Here is an 18,104-nt window from a genome sequence, read left to right on the forward strand (position 1 = left end):
TTACACAACAGTATTTAGCGAGTGTTCTCCTGTCTTAGTTATCTAGTGCTGCTGTAACAGAAATACCACAAGTAGATGGTTTTAACAAAAAGTTTATTGTCTCATAGTCTAGGAGGCTAGAAGTCCAAATTCAGGGTGCCAGCTCCAGGGGAAGGCTTTCTCTCTCTGTGGGCTCTGGGGAAAGGTCCTTGTCATCAATCTTCCCCTGGTCAAGGAATTTCTCAGCACAGGGACCCCAGGTCCAAAGGACAAGCCCCTCCTCGTTCTTCATTCTTGGTGGTAGGGGGTCTTCCCTCTCTGCTGGTTTCTCTTTTATATCTCAAGAGAGATTGACTCAAGACACAACCTAATCTTCTAGATTGAGTCCTGCCTCATTAACATAACTGCCTTTAATCCTGCCTCATTAACATCATAGAGGCAGGATTTACAACTCATAGGAAAATCACATCAGATGACACACATTTTTTGGAGAAGCAGTTCAATCCATAACACCTCCCATAGGCCAGGCACTTGGTGAGGCGCTGAAGACATACTAATGTTGAAGGAAGATATGGCCCCTGCCCTCATGGAGCTTTTGTGGTAATGGAGACAAAATGAGACCCGATAAGGAGTAGAATGCTACTATGAAACAGTCATGGGAAGAAGATAAGACACTCGAGGATTTCTTCTAGGCAGGCTTTTAAGTTTAGAGAATTCTTGTTTCTATTAGAAGAACCACCCCTTTCTACCAAACAATGAGACTTTAGACTTTTAAGGGAAGCTATATTTAACCTCCTATAGGGTCGCTATGAGTCAGAATTGACTCGACGGCAGTGCGTTTGTTGTTTTTTTGGGGTTTGCAGACTAAGTATGACTGATAGAATTTAATGAATGCAAATATAGCTTTTATGGAAACATGACAACTCAGATTACTCCCAAATATGTGCTCAGTGAGACTTTGGGGGAAAAATAACTGAATCCATGTAAGGGCATTAACCAAAATTTGCTTGTGTAAATGAGTAAAAATAGAAATAATTCTACTTCCATTACTTCTAATTGTAACTGTACTAAAAATAATAAGGAAAACAGAAACAGGAGAAGGAAAAGAAGAGAGGAACCATTTATTCAATATTTAAGGTGTGCCAATCACCTTAAATGCATCAATCATGAGAGAAACCCACAGGGCTAGCATCATGTACAGTTCAGAATCCCAAATCCATTTAGTACAATACAGAAAAGAGAACAATCACTTCAGACTGATACAGAGCAGGGTTGGCATTTCAGCTCAAATTAGTGCCTTCAGCAAAAATGCCTGACCTTTCAGATGCTTATTTTTGTCGTCTGTAGAATGGGGCTCATAATCAGAGCCACACAGGGATGCTAGAAGATTCAGAAGGGATATTGCAAAAACTGAGCACCATGTACCTCAGATAGTAGTTGCTCAATAAATTCTGTTGTCATTGTGTGTTGTCAAGTAGATTCCAACTCATACGGATCCCATGTGACAGAGGAGAACTACCCCATAGGGTTTCCTAGGCTGTAATCTTTACAGGAACAGATCCCCAGATATTTCTCCCATGGAGCTGCTGGGTGGGATTGAACTGCCAACCTTTTGGTTAGCAGCTGAGTGCTTAACCATTGCACCACCAGGGCTCCTTGCTCAATAACTAACCCCGCTTTTTCCTGGGTACTGGTTTTTTTTTTTTTTTTTGTCTTCTAAGGCGTGTTAGAGCCACTGAGTCAATACTCCCGAAGCCCTGTTCAATGCCCTTTCTCCCAACACACACATTCATTTAAAAAAAAAAAAAAAACCACTGCACTGAGTTGATTCCAACTCATAGCAACCCTATAGGACAGAGTAGAACTGCCCCGTAGAGTTTCCAAGGAGCACCTGGCAGATTTGAACTGCCACCCTCTTGGTTAACAGCCATAGCACTTAACCACTATGCCACCAGGGTTTCCACACACATTCATATGTGAGAGAAATGTTCCTCATCGGACCAGGCAATGCAGCCAAAAACCTGCTTACTTGCAATTGGCAATATGACCTTTGAGAAAATTATTAAATTGATCCAAACTAGAAAATATGACCATTTCTGAAATCCCAACAATAAATACAAGTTGAAATGAGTTGAACACATTTTCAGGTGAAAATAAATGTCACATGCTTACTTATCAGGCTAACCCAACATGTAACCCAACACGTGTTGTATTGGCAGCTGCCAATGAATAATCACACAGCTGAACACTAGAGATTTGGTCTCCATGGGAACAGAAGGTAATATCGCACCACTGTTTTGAGACGGATCTTTTATTATTTCAATATTTGAAAAGTGATTTTTCAAGATGATAGAAACTATCAAATATATTCAATAATGTATAACATTGGGGATAGACAGTGTGGGATCTTGGAATATTCCTTTGGCTCTGCTCATTTTTCAGGAAGAAAAGAGAACACTGATGGGAAAACAAGATGACACTTTGGGGAATAAATCATAATTTCCACTTCTGTAATTTCTGGAATTGCTAAGCCAGGGAGCCCACCCTTGTTAGCTTTCATTACAGGAAGCTGATTTTTTTTTTGCCCTGGTTACTTTATGGAGTCACTGGGTGGTACAGTTAATGTGTTCAGCTGCTAACTGAAAGGCTGGCAATTTGAGTCTACTCAGAAGCACCTTGGAAGAAAGGCCTGATGATTTACTTCCAGAAAATCTGCCACTGAGAACCCTATGGACCACAGTTCTACTCTGACACACATGGGGGTCACCATGAGTCAAAACTGACTCAAAGACAATTGATTTTTAACGGATTTACAAAGTCCATCAGGTGCCATTGAATGCCCAGAGCCCCAGTAAACTCAGGGAGGCCACTCAGCAATCCCGTGGAAGGAATGGTGAATCTAGTTACCTAGTCGAGATGGAGGTTGAGAAAATACCAAAAGACCACCGAAGAGCCATCCCATTCCCCAATTAGTCAAAGCAGGAACTAGAGTCATCCTTAGAGTTTTCTCTCTCCCCGCCTCAGACCTATTTGCTGTCCCTCTAAAATGTCTCTCACTCGGTACCCTCTACGGCAATAGCTTAGTGTATGAGAATCAGCATAAAGCTGATTTCCAGAAGTGGAGGTAAATCATATCCCTGCTTTCTCCCATCTCCACCATTTCCGACACCAGCCATTCACACACCACTCACTTTCTCTGCCCCTACCCCCCAAAGGATAAGGTCATACCTTAAAGTTAAACCCTGGGTTAGTTAATTCACTGTAACAACTCCGTAAACTCACAGAAGATATTACACTTATGACTATGGGTTTACAGTAAAGGATATAAAGAAGAATCATCATGAGAAAGAGATACACAGATGAGGTCTGGGAGGTTCCCAATGTGGAGCTGCCCTGTCTCAGGGTAGGCACGCCACCCTCCCTTCCCCAACCAGGAAGTTCTCTCAGCCTTAGGGTTTCAAGCTTGTAGTAGCCACTCCTGCATGATAGGCTAACTCATGACTTCTGAGCAGAGGTGGATTACCCAACAAGCAAGGTAAGCACAGGCTTACTTATGCTTACTTACTGATCTGTAGAGAACAATTTCACATGGATTTCACATCTTCAATGTGGTGAAACCCATGTGAAATTTTTCCCTACAGATTAGTAAGTAAGCACAAGTAAGCCTGTGCTTACCTTGTTTGGTGGGTAATCTGACCCTGTAAGGGATTGTAAATTTGAAAAGAGCCTTTAATTCTGTAGAAGGTGCTGTGGGGTTGGGACAGAGAAAGATGGCAGCCATACCTAGAAGCAGAATCTTTGATGTGGTGAGAAATTGTGAAGCTGTTCACTACAGATGATCTGGTAAGCATAGTAAGCACCGTATTCAACTTGTCTATTGGATAATCTGCCCCTGTTTCTGGGACAGTTGATGTGTATCTTCTAGGTGAGTCTTTTCTGGTCTGGCCGATCCGTACTCATTAGCACAAATCCTCCAGTGTTGCCTGGAAGTTCCAGACCAAGGCACTCCAACTACTCCAAGGATTACTTCCCTGTAGCCAAGTAAAAAGTCTGCCTTACTTAGGGTAAAACTAGGTCCTTTATCCCATACCACCCCTGCCCTACTTCCTGTGGTCATTCCCATGGATCAAGTTCCTGCCTGGATTACTATAAGGGTCTCCTGTGTGTTCTCATCCATTCCCCTAGAAGCTCATACTTTGGACATTAGAAACAGGTATAAAAATACTACTAATCAGCAGTTATGATAAACTATTATATGTATAACAGCTTATATATGGCTGACTTTCCTTGCACTAATTTATGTGTTTTAATATATTAGTCCATTTGCTTCTCACCCTAACCTGATGAGTTATTCTCATTGATGATGTTCCTATATTACATATGAGTTTAACTCAGGCACAGAGGGGGCATGTGACTTGCCTAAAACCAATCTTTTACACACATACCCATATGCGCTTTCACGCACATGCACAGAAAGTGGCAGAGCTGAGATTAGAACGTAGGCATCTGGCTCGAGCCCATGATGGACATCATAAGTGCTAAGGCAGATATGTAATTTGAAATGTTTGCTCAAAGGTGACAATGTTATAACAAGAAACTTCTGGCCCTATTCGGGCTGATCTTCTAGTCCAGAGTCTGGGACACATCTGATCATCCCTCCAGGGCCCTACCCAAGTACAGGTCAAATGCCATTTCAATCAGCAAACTCTACCCTTCCCTCTGGGGCATCTGGAAAGATCCTGCTGGGATCAGCCCCTGCTGAGAGGTAAGTGTTAAGACCGGAGACTCTGGATCCACAGGACCTGGGTGTGCTTCCTAGTCTAGCTGCTTACTGGAAGGTTCCTTGAGCTTTCTGGGCTTCAGTTTCCTCATGTGAAAAGGGAGATGATCTCCCTCATAGGTAAGTTATGATACTTAAATGACTAAATAAATATAAACAGTTTAGAACTACATCTGACACACTGTAAGTGCTCAGTAAGTATCAATGCTGAAGATGGTTAATGATGATAATAATGATGGTGGTGGTGGTGATAATGAGGAAGATGAAAATAACTATGTTATCACCTCTATTCACAGAGGGATTTCAGCAAAACTCACTTTCAAGTCTTCTGTTCAAGCTGACAGTATAGACTTCAGCTCATAGTTTACAAGGATATAGGAAATAGATCATCAACAAAAACCAGCTCCACCAAACCCATCACCATCAAGTTGATTCTGACTCATAGCGACCCTATAGGACAGAGTAGAACTGCCCTATAGGGTTTCCAAGGCTATAAATCTTTACAGAAGCAGACTGCCACATTTTTCTCCTGCAGAGTGGCTGGCGGGTTTGAATGGCCAACTTTTGGTTAGCAGCTGAGTGCTTTAACAACTGTGCCACCAGGGCTCCAACCCCACATATATCAATACGAAAAAGTTCCATTAAAAATGGGGTGAGGGGAGAGACTACTGCTTCTAGTTAAGGAGGGTTAGCAGGGCCCAGATTTAGCCTTCTATATGAAACATCTAAAAACGTAGATAAAATAATAAGAAAAAACAGTTTTCAAATGTTGGGCTTAAGGCTGCACAGAACAGTAATGCAAAAGAAGAAACAAATGGAGAGAAATGATAGAGGTTGTGATGTTGGAAGGTGAGTCTTTTCTGGTCTCCCTAGTCTCCATTCAGGACTTGAGCAAATCGTTGCAGACTCTTTGAGTTGAGGAGATGGATCTGAGAGTGCAGGGAGGAGTCCAAAGAGGACAAAGGGACTGGGGTTGACATGACAGACTGCTAGACAGGAGAGCCACAGAAAGAGCTTGAGAAATCTATAGAGGATCTCCCTTGAGTTTTCAGCCAAGTATGGACCACCACACGCATGTAATGAAACTATCTGAAACCAAGGAAACATTCCAAAAGAAAGAGAGGGAACAAGCTCCAAAGTTCAGGAAGAGCTGGGAATAGTTTGTGTATCCACAAGCACAGTGGAAAACCTCATAATTCATGGGGCATTGAGTAGAGAACTCAGAAAGGTATTGTTTGAATAAATGCAAAAAACCAAACCTGTTGCTGTCAAGCTGATTCTAACTCACAGCGACCTTATAAGACAGAGTAGAACTGCCCCATAGGGTTTCTAAGGCTTTAATCTTGGAAGCTGACTGCCATATCTTTCTCCTACAGAGTGGGTGGTGGGTTCAAACCACTGACCTTTCAGTTAGCAGCCAAGCACTTAACCACTGTGCCATCAGGGCTCCTTCTTTGTCTGAATAGATGGGCAAAATTATCCACAAACTAAAGGCTGCTCTGGTCCCCCCTAAAGAAACTTGAAAGAAAATCTTGGAAGGATCAAACTGATTTCAAATAACTGCATTCCACAGAAAAGCTCAAGAATATATATAGAAATACAAAAATATTCAGCACTGACAAAGGTAAAGTTCACAATGCCTGGCATCAAATAAAAAATTACCAGACATGTAAAGAAGCAGGAAAGTATAACCAGTAACGAGGAGGAAAAAAAAAATCAGTCATATCCATCTCCTCAATAGAAATTGATCCAGAAATGATATAGATGACGGAGACGTTCTCAGCAGAGAGAGTTAGAAGGAAGAAAAGAGGGTAAGAGGCAGAGATATGGAGCAGGGAAGGGAGAAGATAGAAAAATAGAAGAATCAAGAAGGGGGCAGAGCAAGAGGAACAACAGAGAGATAAAGAGATGTGTAGAAAAAGCCATGTAGGTGAGGGGAGAGATAAGGGGAAAGATGGACAGAGAGATGCCTAGAGAAAGGGTCCGAGACACTTAGGGGCAGGGGTTTGGGCAGTGACAGAAAATGGGATGATGGGATGATATGGAGCAGAAAAGAAACCACCTGCTCTACTTCTTTATGCCTCTTACCACTATTGGAACTTACGGTATTAATACAATTATTTGTTTAATATCTATTCTATCCTCAACAGACACCCCCCCCCCCATTGTAAGCCTTGCAAAGGCAGGGCAAGATTTGTCTCATTCGCAGCTGTTTCATCAAAGATTGAAGCAGTCCATGGTAATGACTGGGTGTGTGTTCTGCTATGTATATTTTCACCAAAAGAAAATTAAAAAAAAAAGAAAAACAGTGTATGGTATACAGCACAGTGAGCAAGAGTTACTGACTATATTAAAAAAGCAAAGAATACATACGACTATTATATTACTAAGGAAGATTGAGTCTTGGGAGGTTCAATAACTTGCTCAAGGACAAAGGTTAGTAAGTGGCAGAGTCCAATTTAATGCCTTCGTGACTTATGGAACATATGGTATCCCACCCCCTTTTTATACCTCTGAAGTTCTTTGGGAGTATATTTTTCCCACTGAAAGCATCTGGTTCCCTCCAGTGGGGACCTGTGTAATGGTAAAATGTGAAAGAAACACTCGTTGAAGCAAAATAGCTGGGGTATTGGGCAAAAACAGAGGTGATCCATGTACCCAAATGGAAGGTGCCCCACAATAAAGCCTGCTACCTAAGACCAGTGGGCCAGACGGGCTTCCACAAATCATATATTTTCACATCATATTCACCAAAATCTATATCACCAACTAAAAATTTAAACACACTCTACAATTCCACTACTGAAAACACATGAGATCAATTAAAGAAAAAAATTCAAAGCAGAGAATAACTGGGTCTTGAAAGGGTTAAATAAAAATATCTTTACTGCGTGTACTAAGGATTCTTGACAGCCAGGAAAGAAGACAGTCCCCCCCACCCCCAGTAACTAATGCCAAGCCTTTACCAGCTCAATGAATAAATAAAAAAAAAATGAATAGCTATCCTTAAATTATGGTTTGTATTTTGTTCAACTGGGGCAATCATGAGCACAGACAGGCTCAGAGGGCATGTCTGCTATACTTAGGGAGAAGAAACATTCTGTGCAAGCTGCAGGTGAGGGTTAGACAATGGGATGGAAAGGGCCTGGTGGTGTGGGAGGCTGTCACCGGGGACACGAAGCTCCTTACCCTGGGGGCTGTGCCCTTTCCACATGCAGATTCCAAGGTCAGGTGCACAGGCATTAGGTGGAATCTGCCACGCTGGGTTCTCCACTGCAACTTCCTAATGCTGTGGCCTCGGGCAAGTTACCCACCTCTCTCAGCCTCAGTTTCTTTGTCTCCATGATGTGGGTGCTGATGTCTGCCACGCACGGTTGTCATGAGGATTAAACAGGACAGAGACAAGGGAACACTGAGAGTGGTTGGTGTTGGCTGTTCATCTAGGGCACATTTATATGACATCTGCTGGTCCAGTACAGGCCCAGGTGGTACAAACTGTTAAGCACTCAACTACTAACTAAAAGGTTGGTGGTTCAAATTCACCCAGCAGCACCCTGAAAGAAAGGTCTGGAAATCTGCTTCTGAAAGGTCACTCTCTTGGAAAACATATGGAGTGCAGTTCTACTCTAACACACATGGAGTCACCATGAGTCAGAACTGACTTGATGAAAACTCTTTTTGTTATTGGCATTGTTGATCTAGTCAATAATAACTAATATGTTACTAACCCCATTATCCGCAATTGAGGAGCGCAAAGACAGCAAGAGGGCTCAGGGAGGAAGGAATGCTCAAAGAGGGAACTACGTTACCCACCCTGAACAAGAACAAGGGGACACTGTGGGTTTAAAGTCAGGGTGTGCATCAGGGTTGTATTATTTCACCATACTTATTCAGTCTGTATGCTGAGCAAATAATCTGAGAAGCTGGACTATTTGAAGAAGAATGGGGGATCAGGACTGGAGGAAGACTCATTAACAACCTGCGTTATGCAGAAAACACAACCTTGCTGGCTGAAAGTGAAGAGGACTTGAAGCACTTACTGATGAAGATCAAAGACTACAGCCTTCAGTATGGATTACACCTCAACGTCAAGAAAACAAAAATCCTCACAACTGGACCAATAAGCAACATCATGATAAATGGAGAAAAGACTGAAGTTGTCAAGGATTTCATTTTACTTGGATCCACAATCAACACTCATGGAAGCAGCAGTCAAGAAATCAAAAGACGCATTGCATTGGGCAAATCTGCTGCAAAAGACCTATTTAAAATGCTAAAAAGCAAAGATGTCACCTTGAAGGCTACGATGCACCTGATCCAAGCTGTGATTTTTTTTTTATTATTATTGTATTTAGATGAAGGTTTACAGACTAAACTAGCTTCTTATTAAACCATTAGTATGCATATTGTTTTGTGACACTGGTTACCAACCCCCATGACATGTCAACACTCTCCCTTCTCGACCTTGTGTTTCCAATCACTGGCTTTCCTGTCCCCTTCTACCTTCCAGTCTTTGTTCCTGGGATGGTGCGCCCCTTTTGTCTTGTTTTGTTTTATGGGCCTGTCCAATCTTTGGCTGAAGGGTGAACCTCAGAAGTAATTTCATTACTGACCTAAAGAGTGTCCAGGGGCCATACTCTCAAGATTTCTCCAGTCTCTGTCAGGCTAGTAAGTCTGGTCTTTTTTTGTGAGTTAGAATTTTGTCCTACAACTTAGATGCCCATCAACAGATGAATGGATAAACAAACTGTGGTACATACGCACAATAGAGTATTATGCAACAAATCTGTGAAGCATCTTGCAACATGGATGAATCTGGAGGGCATTATGCTGAGTGAAATAAGTCAACCACAAAAGGACAAATATTGTATGACACTGCTACTATAAAAACTTATGAAAAGGTTTACATAGTGCAAGGAACAATCTTTGGTGATTACGAGGGAGGGGAGAGGTGGGGATGGAAAAACATTTAATAGACAATACGTAAGTGGAAACTCTGGTGAACGGTAAGACAGTACACAATACTGGGGAAGCCAGAACAACCTGTACAAGGCAAGGTCATGGTAGCTCCATAAAGACACACCCAAACTCCCTGAGGGACCAAATTGAGGGACCGACGGCTGTGGGGACCATGGTCTTGGGGAACATCTAGCTCAACTGGTATAACATAATTTATAAAGAAAATGTTCTACATTCTACTTTGGTGAGTAGTAGCCAGGGTCTTAAAAGCCTGTGAGCAGCCATCTAGGATACTCTACTGGTCTCATCCCTTCGGGAGCAAGGAAGGATGAAGAAAACTAAAGATACAAGGGAAAGATTTGTCCAAAGGACTGTTGGACCACATCTACCATGGCCTCCACCAGACTGAGTCCAGTAAAACTAGATGGTGCCCGGCTACTGCCACTGACTGCTCTGACAGGGATCACAATAGAGGGTCCTGGACAGAGCTGGAGAAAAATATAGAAAAAAATTCTAACTCAAAAAGAAAACCAGACTTGCTGGCCTGACAGAGACGGGAAACTCTGGGAGTACAGCCCCTGGACACCTTTTCAGCTCAGTAATGAGGTTACTCCTGAGGTTCACCCTTCAGCCAAAAATTGAACTGGCCCATGGAACAAAACAAGACTAAAGGGGCACACCAGCCCTGGGGCAGGGACTGGATGGCAGAAGGGAACAGGAAAGCTGGTAATAGGGAACCCAGGGTTGAGAAGGGAGAGTGCTGACATGTCATGGGGTTGTTAACCAATGTCACAGAACAATGTGTGTACTAACTGTTTGATGAGAAACTAGTTTATTCTGTAAACCTTCATCTAAAGTACAATTAAAAAAAAAAAGAATATTGTTCTACATTTTTCTCCAGCTTTGTCTGGAACCCTCTATTGTGACCCCTGTCAGAGCAGTCAATGGTGGTACCCGGGCACGATCTAGTCGTATTGGACTCAGTCTGGTGGAGGCTGTGGTAGATGTGGTCCCTTAGTCCTCTGGGCTAATCTTTCCTCTGTGTCTTCCGTTTTCCTCATTCTCCCTTGCGTCCAAAGGGGTGAGACCAATGGAGTATCTCACATGGCTGCTCACAAACCTTTAAGACTCAGACGTTACTCACCAAAGTAGAATGTAGAACATTTTCTTTATAAACTACGTTATGCCAATTGAGCTAGATGTTCCACAAGACAAGCCATGGTGTTTTCAATCACTTCATATGCATGCAAAAGCTGGACAATAAATAAGGAAGACTGAAGAACTGATGCCTTTTAATTGTGGTGTTGGCGAAGAATATTGAATATACCATGGACTGCCAAAAGAAAAATAAATCTGTCCTCAAGGAAGTACAGCCAGAATGCTCTTTAGAAGCAAGGATGGCAAGACTACCTCTCACATACTTTGGACATGTTATCAGGAGAGGTCAGTACCTGGAGAAGGACACCATGCTTGGTAAAGTAGTTGTTGTGGTTAGGTGCCATTGAGTCGGTTCCGACTCATAGTGACCCTATGCACAAAAGAATGAAACACTGCCTGGTCCTACGCCATCCTTACAATCATTGTTATGCTTGAGCTCATTGTTGCAGCCACTGTGTCAATCCACCTCATTGAGGGTCTTCCTCTTTTCCGCTGACCCTGTACTCTGCCAAGCATGATGTCCTTCTCCAGGGACTGATCCCTCCTGACAACATGTCCAAAGTATGTAAGACGCAGTCTTGCCATCCTTGCCTCTAAGGAGCATTCTGGCCACACTTCTTCCAAGACAGATTTGTTCATTCTTTTGGCAGTCCATGGTATATTCAGTATTCTTCGCCAACACCACAATTCAAAGGTGTCAATTCTTCTTCGGTCCTCCTTATTCATTGTCCAGTTTTCACATGCATATGATGCGATTGAAAATACCATGGCTTGAGTCAGCCGCACCTTAGTCTTCAGGGTGACATCTTTGCTCTTCAACACTTTGAAGAGGTCCTTTGCAGCAGATTTGCCCAATGCAATGCGTCTTTTGACTTCTTGACTGCTGCTTCCATGAGTGTTGATTGTGGATCCAAGTAAAATGAAATCCTTGACAACTTCAGTCTTTTCTCCATTTATCATGATGTTGCTTATTGGTCCAGTTGTGAGGATTTTTGTTTTCTTGACGTTGAGGTGCAATCCATACTGAAGGCTGTGGTCTTTGATCTTCATCAGTAAGTGCTTCAAGTCCTCCTCACTTTCAGCCAGCAAGGTTGTGTCATCTGCATAACGCAGGTTGTTAATGAGTCTTCCTCCAATCCTGATGCCCTATTCTTCTTCATATAGTCCAGCTTCTTGGATTATTTGCTCAGCATACAGATTAAATAGCTATGGTGAAAGAATACAACCCTGACGCACACCTTTCCTGACTTTAAACCAATCAGTATCCCCTTGTTCTGTCCGAACAACTGCCTCTTGATCTATGTAAACGTTCCTCATGAGCACAATTAAGTGTTCTGGAATTCCCATTCATCACAATGTTATCCATAGTTTGTTATGATCCACACAGTCGAATGCCTTTGCATAGTCCATAAAACACTGGTATACATCCTTCTGGTATTCTCTGCTTTCAGCCAGGATCCATCTGACATCAGCAATGATATCCCTGGTTCCATGTCCTCTTCCGAAACTGGCCTGAATTTCTGGCAGTTCCCTATCGATATACTGTTGCAGCTGTTTTTGAATGATCTTCAGCAAAATTTTGCTTGCGTGTGATATTAATGATATTGTTCTATAATTTCCACATTTGGTTGGCAAAGCAGAGGGTCAGCGAAAAAGAGGAAGACCCTCAATGGATAGACAGTGGCTGCAACAATGGGCTCAAGCATAACAAGGATTGTGAGGATGGCACAGGACGAGGGAGCATTTTGTTCTGTTGTATATAGGGTAGCTACAAGTTGGAACCAACTCTACAGCACCTAACAAGACCACTCTTGTAGGGTGAACAGGTTTCATCCTCCCCATTAAAAAAAGAAGAAGAAACAGAAGCTCAGAGTGGTTCAATGATTAGTCCATGCTGTCACAGTTAAGCCATGGAAGAACCCAACCAGCACCATTCCAAGTTTCTGTACTCCAGATTCAGAGTTCTTGTCCATATCCGTTTGGCTCCCTCATCCTGTACTCACTCAGTATACATTTATTGAGTGTCTGCTGTATACCATGTACTGCGCTGGGCACCAAGGACTGAGCGGGGGAAGAGACAGGCCTGCCTCTGCCCCCTGGGGCTGACAGCCTGCTAAGGGATGTGTCAACCTCACCCTTACTACCTGACACCTCGCATCACACCTAGCAAACCTGGAGAGGAGCCAGGCATCCAAGGCAGGTGAAGTGGAATGAAGGCAATTTTCGGTAAGGAAAAACATAATGAATAACTGAGCACAAATAAGCAATACTGTGGACTTTTGCATGAAAAGCCCATTTCCACTGATCTATATTGCTTGCTGAAACGGCCTGTGGAATTACCTGGGATTCATATGCAGATGGGTGTATTAACGCTCCATCTACTCAAAGCACATCACAGCCTGTGTACCGCACAGCGGTCTGCTATTTATCTGGCAGCGTTTTATTAAAGCAGAAAATCATTAAAGTGAGAAATTCTGAAGCTATTTAATTTTAACAGGAGGGGAACACAGTAGTGTTTGCCATCTTATTTCTTGAAACATCAGAGGTGATTAAACATAAAGACTTTTTTAAAACTATAAGCCTTGTGTGTGTGTTTTTGTGTGTGTGTGTGTGTGTGTGTGTTTAAGTAACTCTGTGTTTTCCTGGTAACTTGTGATCTTTCCCCAGAAGTACATCATTCACACATTTCAAACAGCTGTATCTCTGCACTCTGCTACTTCATCCACATGCCATGTTCACACAGTAGGCTCCACGCATGCACAAGCTTCATGCCGAGGGTGGCAGGTGCAACAGGCCAGGGGGCAAAGTGGGCAGCTGACTCTAGGGCTGCATCTGCCCACCTTGGGGGTTTCCCTGGGCTCAGTGGGCACAGCTCACCCGTGTCTGCAACAGAAGACAATCATGAGGAGTAATAGTAATTTCTCCAGGGGCTGCGTGATGAACTCAGTTACTTTTGTCTTGATAGGCCCCTTTGTCCACGAAACAAACAAAATTAAAATTATATTTTTATGACTGCATTGGCATAAAGATGGAGGTTATCCAGGTTGGATTATATTCTTTTTTTTTTTTTTTCTTTCTGGTTTTAAAAGAAATTAATTCACTGTGTGAGCTCCTAAAAGTACTGAATTCACAGGCACAGTGCCTACTGTGTCTGACTGCTAAGTTGGCCATGGTCGCTCCCCATAGGTATAAAAGGTCCAACGTATATATCAGAAATCCCTGGGTGGCACCAACAGTTAAGCATTGGGCTACTAACCGAAAGGCTGTTGGTTTGAATACACCCAGGGATGCCTCAGAAGAAAGGACTGGTGATCTTCTTCCAAAAGGTCACAGCCTTGAAAACTCTATAGAGAAGTTCTACTCTCACACACGGGGTCAAAATGAGTCAGAAACCAACTTAACAGCAACTGGAGTTTGAGTATACATCCTCTCCTCACTTGTCAACACGGTTACTACTTCCAAAGGATCAGCCACTGAAACCTTTATGGCGCGTAGCTCTACTCTGATGCGCATGGGGTTGCCATGAGTCAGCATCAACTCCACGGCAACTGGTTATAAAAACGGCGGATGGGTAAATAAATTAACACAGGCAGGGATGTGCCTGTCCCGGGGCACAGGCACGTCCTCCTCAGTCAGCCTTGCCCCGCCAGGCCATCATCCCTCCCCCTGGGCAGCCTGTCCCGGGGCACAGGCACGTCCTCCTCAGTCAGCCTTGCCCCACCAGGCCATCATCCCTCCCCCTGGGCTGCCTGTCCCAGGGCACAGGCACGTCCTCCTCAGTCAGCCTTGCCCGCCAGGCCATCATCCCTCCCCCTGGGCCGCCTGTCCCGGGGCACAGGCACGTCCTCCTCAGTCAGCCTTGCCCCGCCAGGCCATCATCCCTCCCCCTGGGCAGCTGGACAACCCTGCCTACTCCAGCTTTTCTAGCATTTCCAGGTTGTGTCTGAGGATCAGGGGGTGTGGAGCATCCCTGGAGGGACGATGGGATTCTCCTGATTTGGCATCTTTTGCTGGATTCCTGGTCTTCAAACAATGTTGAATTCAGAGCACTGATCAGGCTTGTGCCAAGTGCCCCAGAAAAACAACAGAGAGTGCCAAAGGAGGCCCACAGATGATCTCAACCCATGCTTGCACACCTGGGGAAGCCAAAGCACAGATGGCAGGTGGCTGGCTGGCCCAGGTAACGCAGCAAGTCAGGGCTGAAGCCAAGACAGAACCACACGTAGGGCTCTATGCTCAGTCCCCTACCCACAAAACCATATGGGGCTCTGGGAGTCACCTTCCATTTAATTACGTACATAAAGTGAAGGAATAATCATACCAGTAGAGAGGGTTCCATCAGGCACGTGTGTGCCAGGCTCTGAGCTCAAAGCCTGTATGTGCTTATTTCGTTTAATCCCAGCAACACTGTAGGGCAGCCATCAGCAGCCCCTTGGACATATAAGGTAATACAGGTCGCCTCCACTTACGACATATCCAAGTTACGAGAAACTGCACTTAAGACCATCTGGTTTTTTACCCTGTACATCTTATTGTTAGCAATGTGTACTACATGCAATGTTGCAGTACATAACTTACTGAGGACATCATTCTCAGATGTTCACTCACAGATGATCGATGTTATGATTTATAAAGATGCTGATATTAAAAGGCAATAATAACGAAAACAAATAAACAAAGAAATGAGGTATTCCACTGTGTCAGAACCGATTTACGACACAGTTGTCAGAACGGGATGCTGCTGTAAGTCGGGGACTACCTGTAATTCCCATAGGGCAGAATGGTGGCCTGTGATGGGGAGCAAGCACAAGCCTTGGCTCCAATCACTGTAAATCCAATGCTATGACTATGATGCATCAAGAAAGAACAAGAGCCCCAAGGGGTGAAGGGCCTGGGCTAGCCAGAAAGGGACTTGGGATGCCCCTCAGCCCCCACCGCTCCATGCTGTCTCATGCAGAGCAGCTCATTCTGCTATGAACCTCTGGTCCCAGCCACAGCTCTGCAAGGAACACTTACCTTGCAGGAAGCACCTGTTTGCTAATGCCTCTAGCTAATGCTGCAATCTGCCCTGGGCTTCTCTGGGGTCTGGCTGCATAGCTCCCAGAGGAAGGGAGGGGGGCTTCATTCTTTTTTTGGCAGCCCTTGCCTGGTGGGAAGCACAGGGCGGGTGCACAGCACTGAGCCGGCATGGCTGGCTGGGCCCCAAGTGGAGAAGGCACAGGAAAGAATCGCATCCCAAAACCAGTCCATGAGCTGAGCTCTCGGAGCGAGATCAGTGCAGAGCACCCACAAATAAGCCACGTTATCTGACTCTTGTAAGAGACGGGAACGCCTGCTTTGACACACAACCCAGAAAGAAATGAAAAAAAGAAAAAAAAATACTGAATCATGTCTGCTCTGTATTTCTGTAAATTTTTTACACATAATAGCTCCTGTAATTCTCTCTGCAAGGTTGGTATTATCCCATTTTACAGGTGAGGACACTGAGTTTCCACGAGGGTGAATAAGTCTTCCCAAGCCAGGGGGTATTTAGCAGAGCTGGTACTTGAAACCAGAACCTTCTCTCCACCTCACAACAGGCCTGTAAGAGGAGATTTGGCTGAGTCATGCTGAGCACAGCTCCCTGTGCCCAGCTTCGTTATCTATGACAAAATTGGGGCGTGTGGAATGATCAACAATATCCCCCAGGACTAGGGGTCCTAAACAAAGTACAGCCCCATCTGGCACCCCTATGTCAACGGAAGTGCCCTCTCTCTCCTGCTGTCCCATGTGGTTTTTGTCTGCCACCATATAAAGCAATGGATACCTGTGAGGTGAAGTCCCTTACTGCTTGGTGTCCTACACAGCACCAGGCACACACTGTCCATCACTCACCCAGTACACATTCTCTGAGCACTAACTATGCCTACTGGCATCGCACTGGGCCCTGGGGAGAGGGGGTGGCTACTTCCAGCCGCTTGGAGTCCAGTGGAGGAAAGAGAGAGATGCCTAGAGCTGACCGGGGAGAAAGAGTATTCCTCCTAGGAAATCCAAGAGTGCTTCATGGAGAAGGTGGCATGTGAACGAGGCCTAAGGGATGTGTAGGGAGCCGTGCAGCTGAGACCCTTCAAGGCAGATACCGGATCACAATTGGGGCCAGCAAGGGCCCTTGTCTGGAAAGGTAAGTGGTCTGTGACCACTGACAAAGCTGCAGGGTGCATTCCCTGGAGGTTTCCGGGCAGGAGGTTCCCTAAGGAGGCTCTTGGGACCAACAGGTGAGAAGCGCTGGGCTTCACAGAGGGAGACTTTGGGTCGTGATGTGGTAACAACAGAGGCCTCAGCTGACCCAAGGGAAGAGCAGGGATGGCCCTGTAGAGTCGCCTGCCAACACCCCCAGCAGCAGCAGGGCTAACACTGGGACATACCCCAGCAACCACTACACTCTGAGGAGTCCGTACTAAGTCTTGGGGTGCAGAACAAGCAGGAAGTCTCACCGGCCATTCTTCTCCAGCCCCATGTTGGAGCCCTGAGCCCTGGGTGCACGCATGGTCATGTGGAAACCCCCACGCTTGCTGGCTTCCACTCACTTCCAGGTCCTGTGCTTGGAACAAGGGTTCCGAGAGGCTCAGCAGCTGTCCAAGGTCGTGCACCTACAAGTCCCTGGAGTCTACCTTCAAAGTGATTCTATTTGGCGCTAACGTTGCCCCTTCTCAGCACCAAAGCGACTCCAGCTTCACGTCCCTGTCCCTCAGGAGGATCTTGGCAGCTGTGTCTTCCACTTGCCCCAGTAGAACATATGATACAGTAACTTGGACCAGCTGGAGACATGGCCTGGGCAGCTTTTGCAGCCAGACTGCTGGCTGGACTCAGAGCCAGAACAGGGGACATCACAAGGAGCAAGTGGAGTCCCCGATGTCCTGGACAGTCTGAGCTTGGAGCCTGGCTGCACAGGAGGGAGCCTCTCTTTTTGAGGATGTCTGCTCGTGGACAACCTTGCACACTTGTACCACAGGCTGGCTGTCTCTAAAAGGCCACTCACAAAAACACACCATGTGTTGCCTCAGGAAAACACGGTCAAACAAACGCTGTGTGTGGCCAGGGGTCTGCACAACATGGAAGGGGATGGCACATGCTGCTTAGGGAAGGAGGAGCAAGGCAGCAGGGGAAGGACAGGGAACGCATGTCTACTGAGCACCTGCTGGGACTTTACACATGTTAGAATGCAGGGCATATGTAATGCATCCTGAGA

The 18,104-nt window shown here is 45.0% G+C and overlaps 1 protein-coding gene across 1 annotated transcript in view; it reads right to left on the reverse strand.

Moving 5' to 3' along the window:
• The window catches only part of FAM135B (family with sequence similarity 135 member B), a 166,873-nt gene that overhangs the window by 60,142 nt on the left and 88,627 nt on the right, over positions 1 to 18,104 (reverse strand). The gene's annotated exons all lie outside the window — the stretch shown is intronic.

This window comes from Loxodonta africana, chromosome 14 (assembly GCF_030014295.1).
Source record: "Loxodonta africana isolate mLoxAfr1 chromosome 14, mLoxAfr1.hap2, whole genome shotgun sequence".
Lineage (NCBI taxonomy): Eukaryota > Metazoa > Chordata > Mammalia > Proboscidea > Elephantidae > Loxodonta > Loxodonta africana.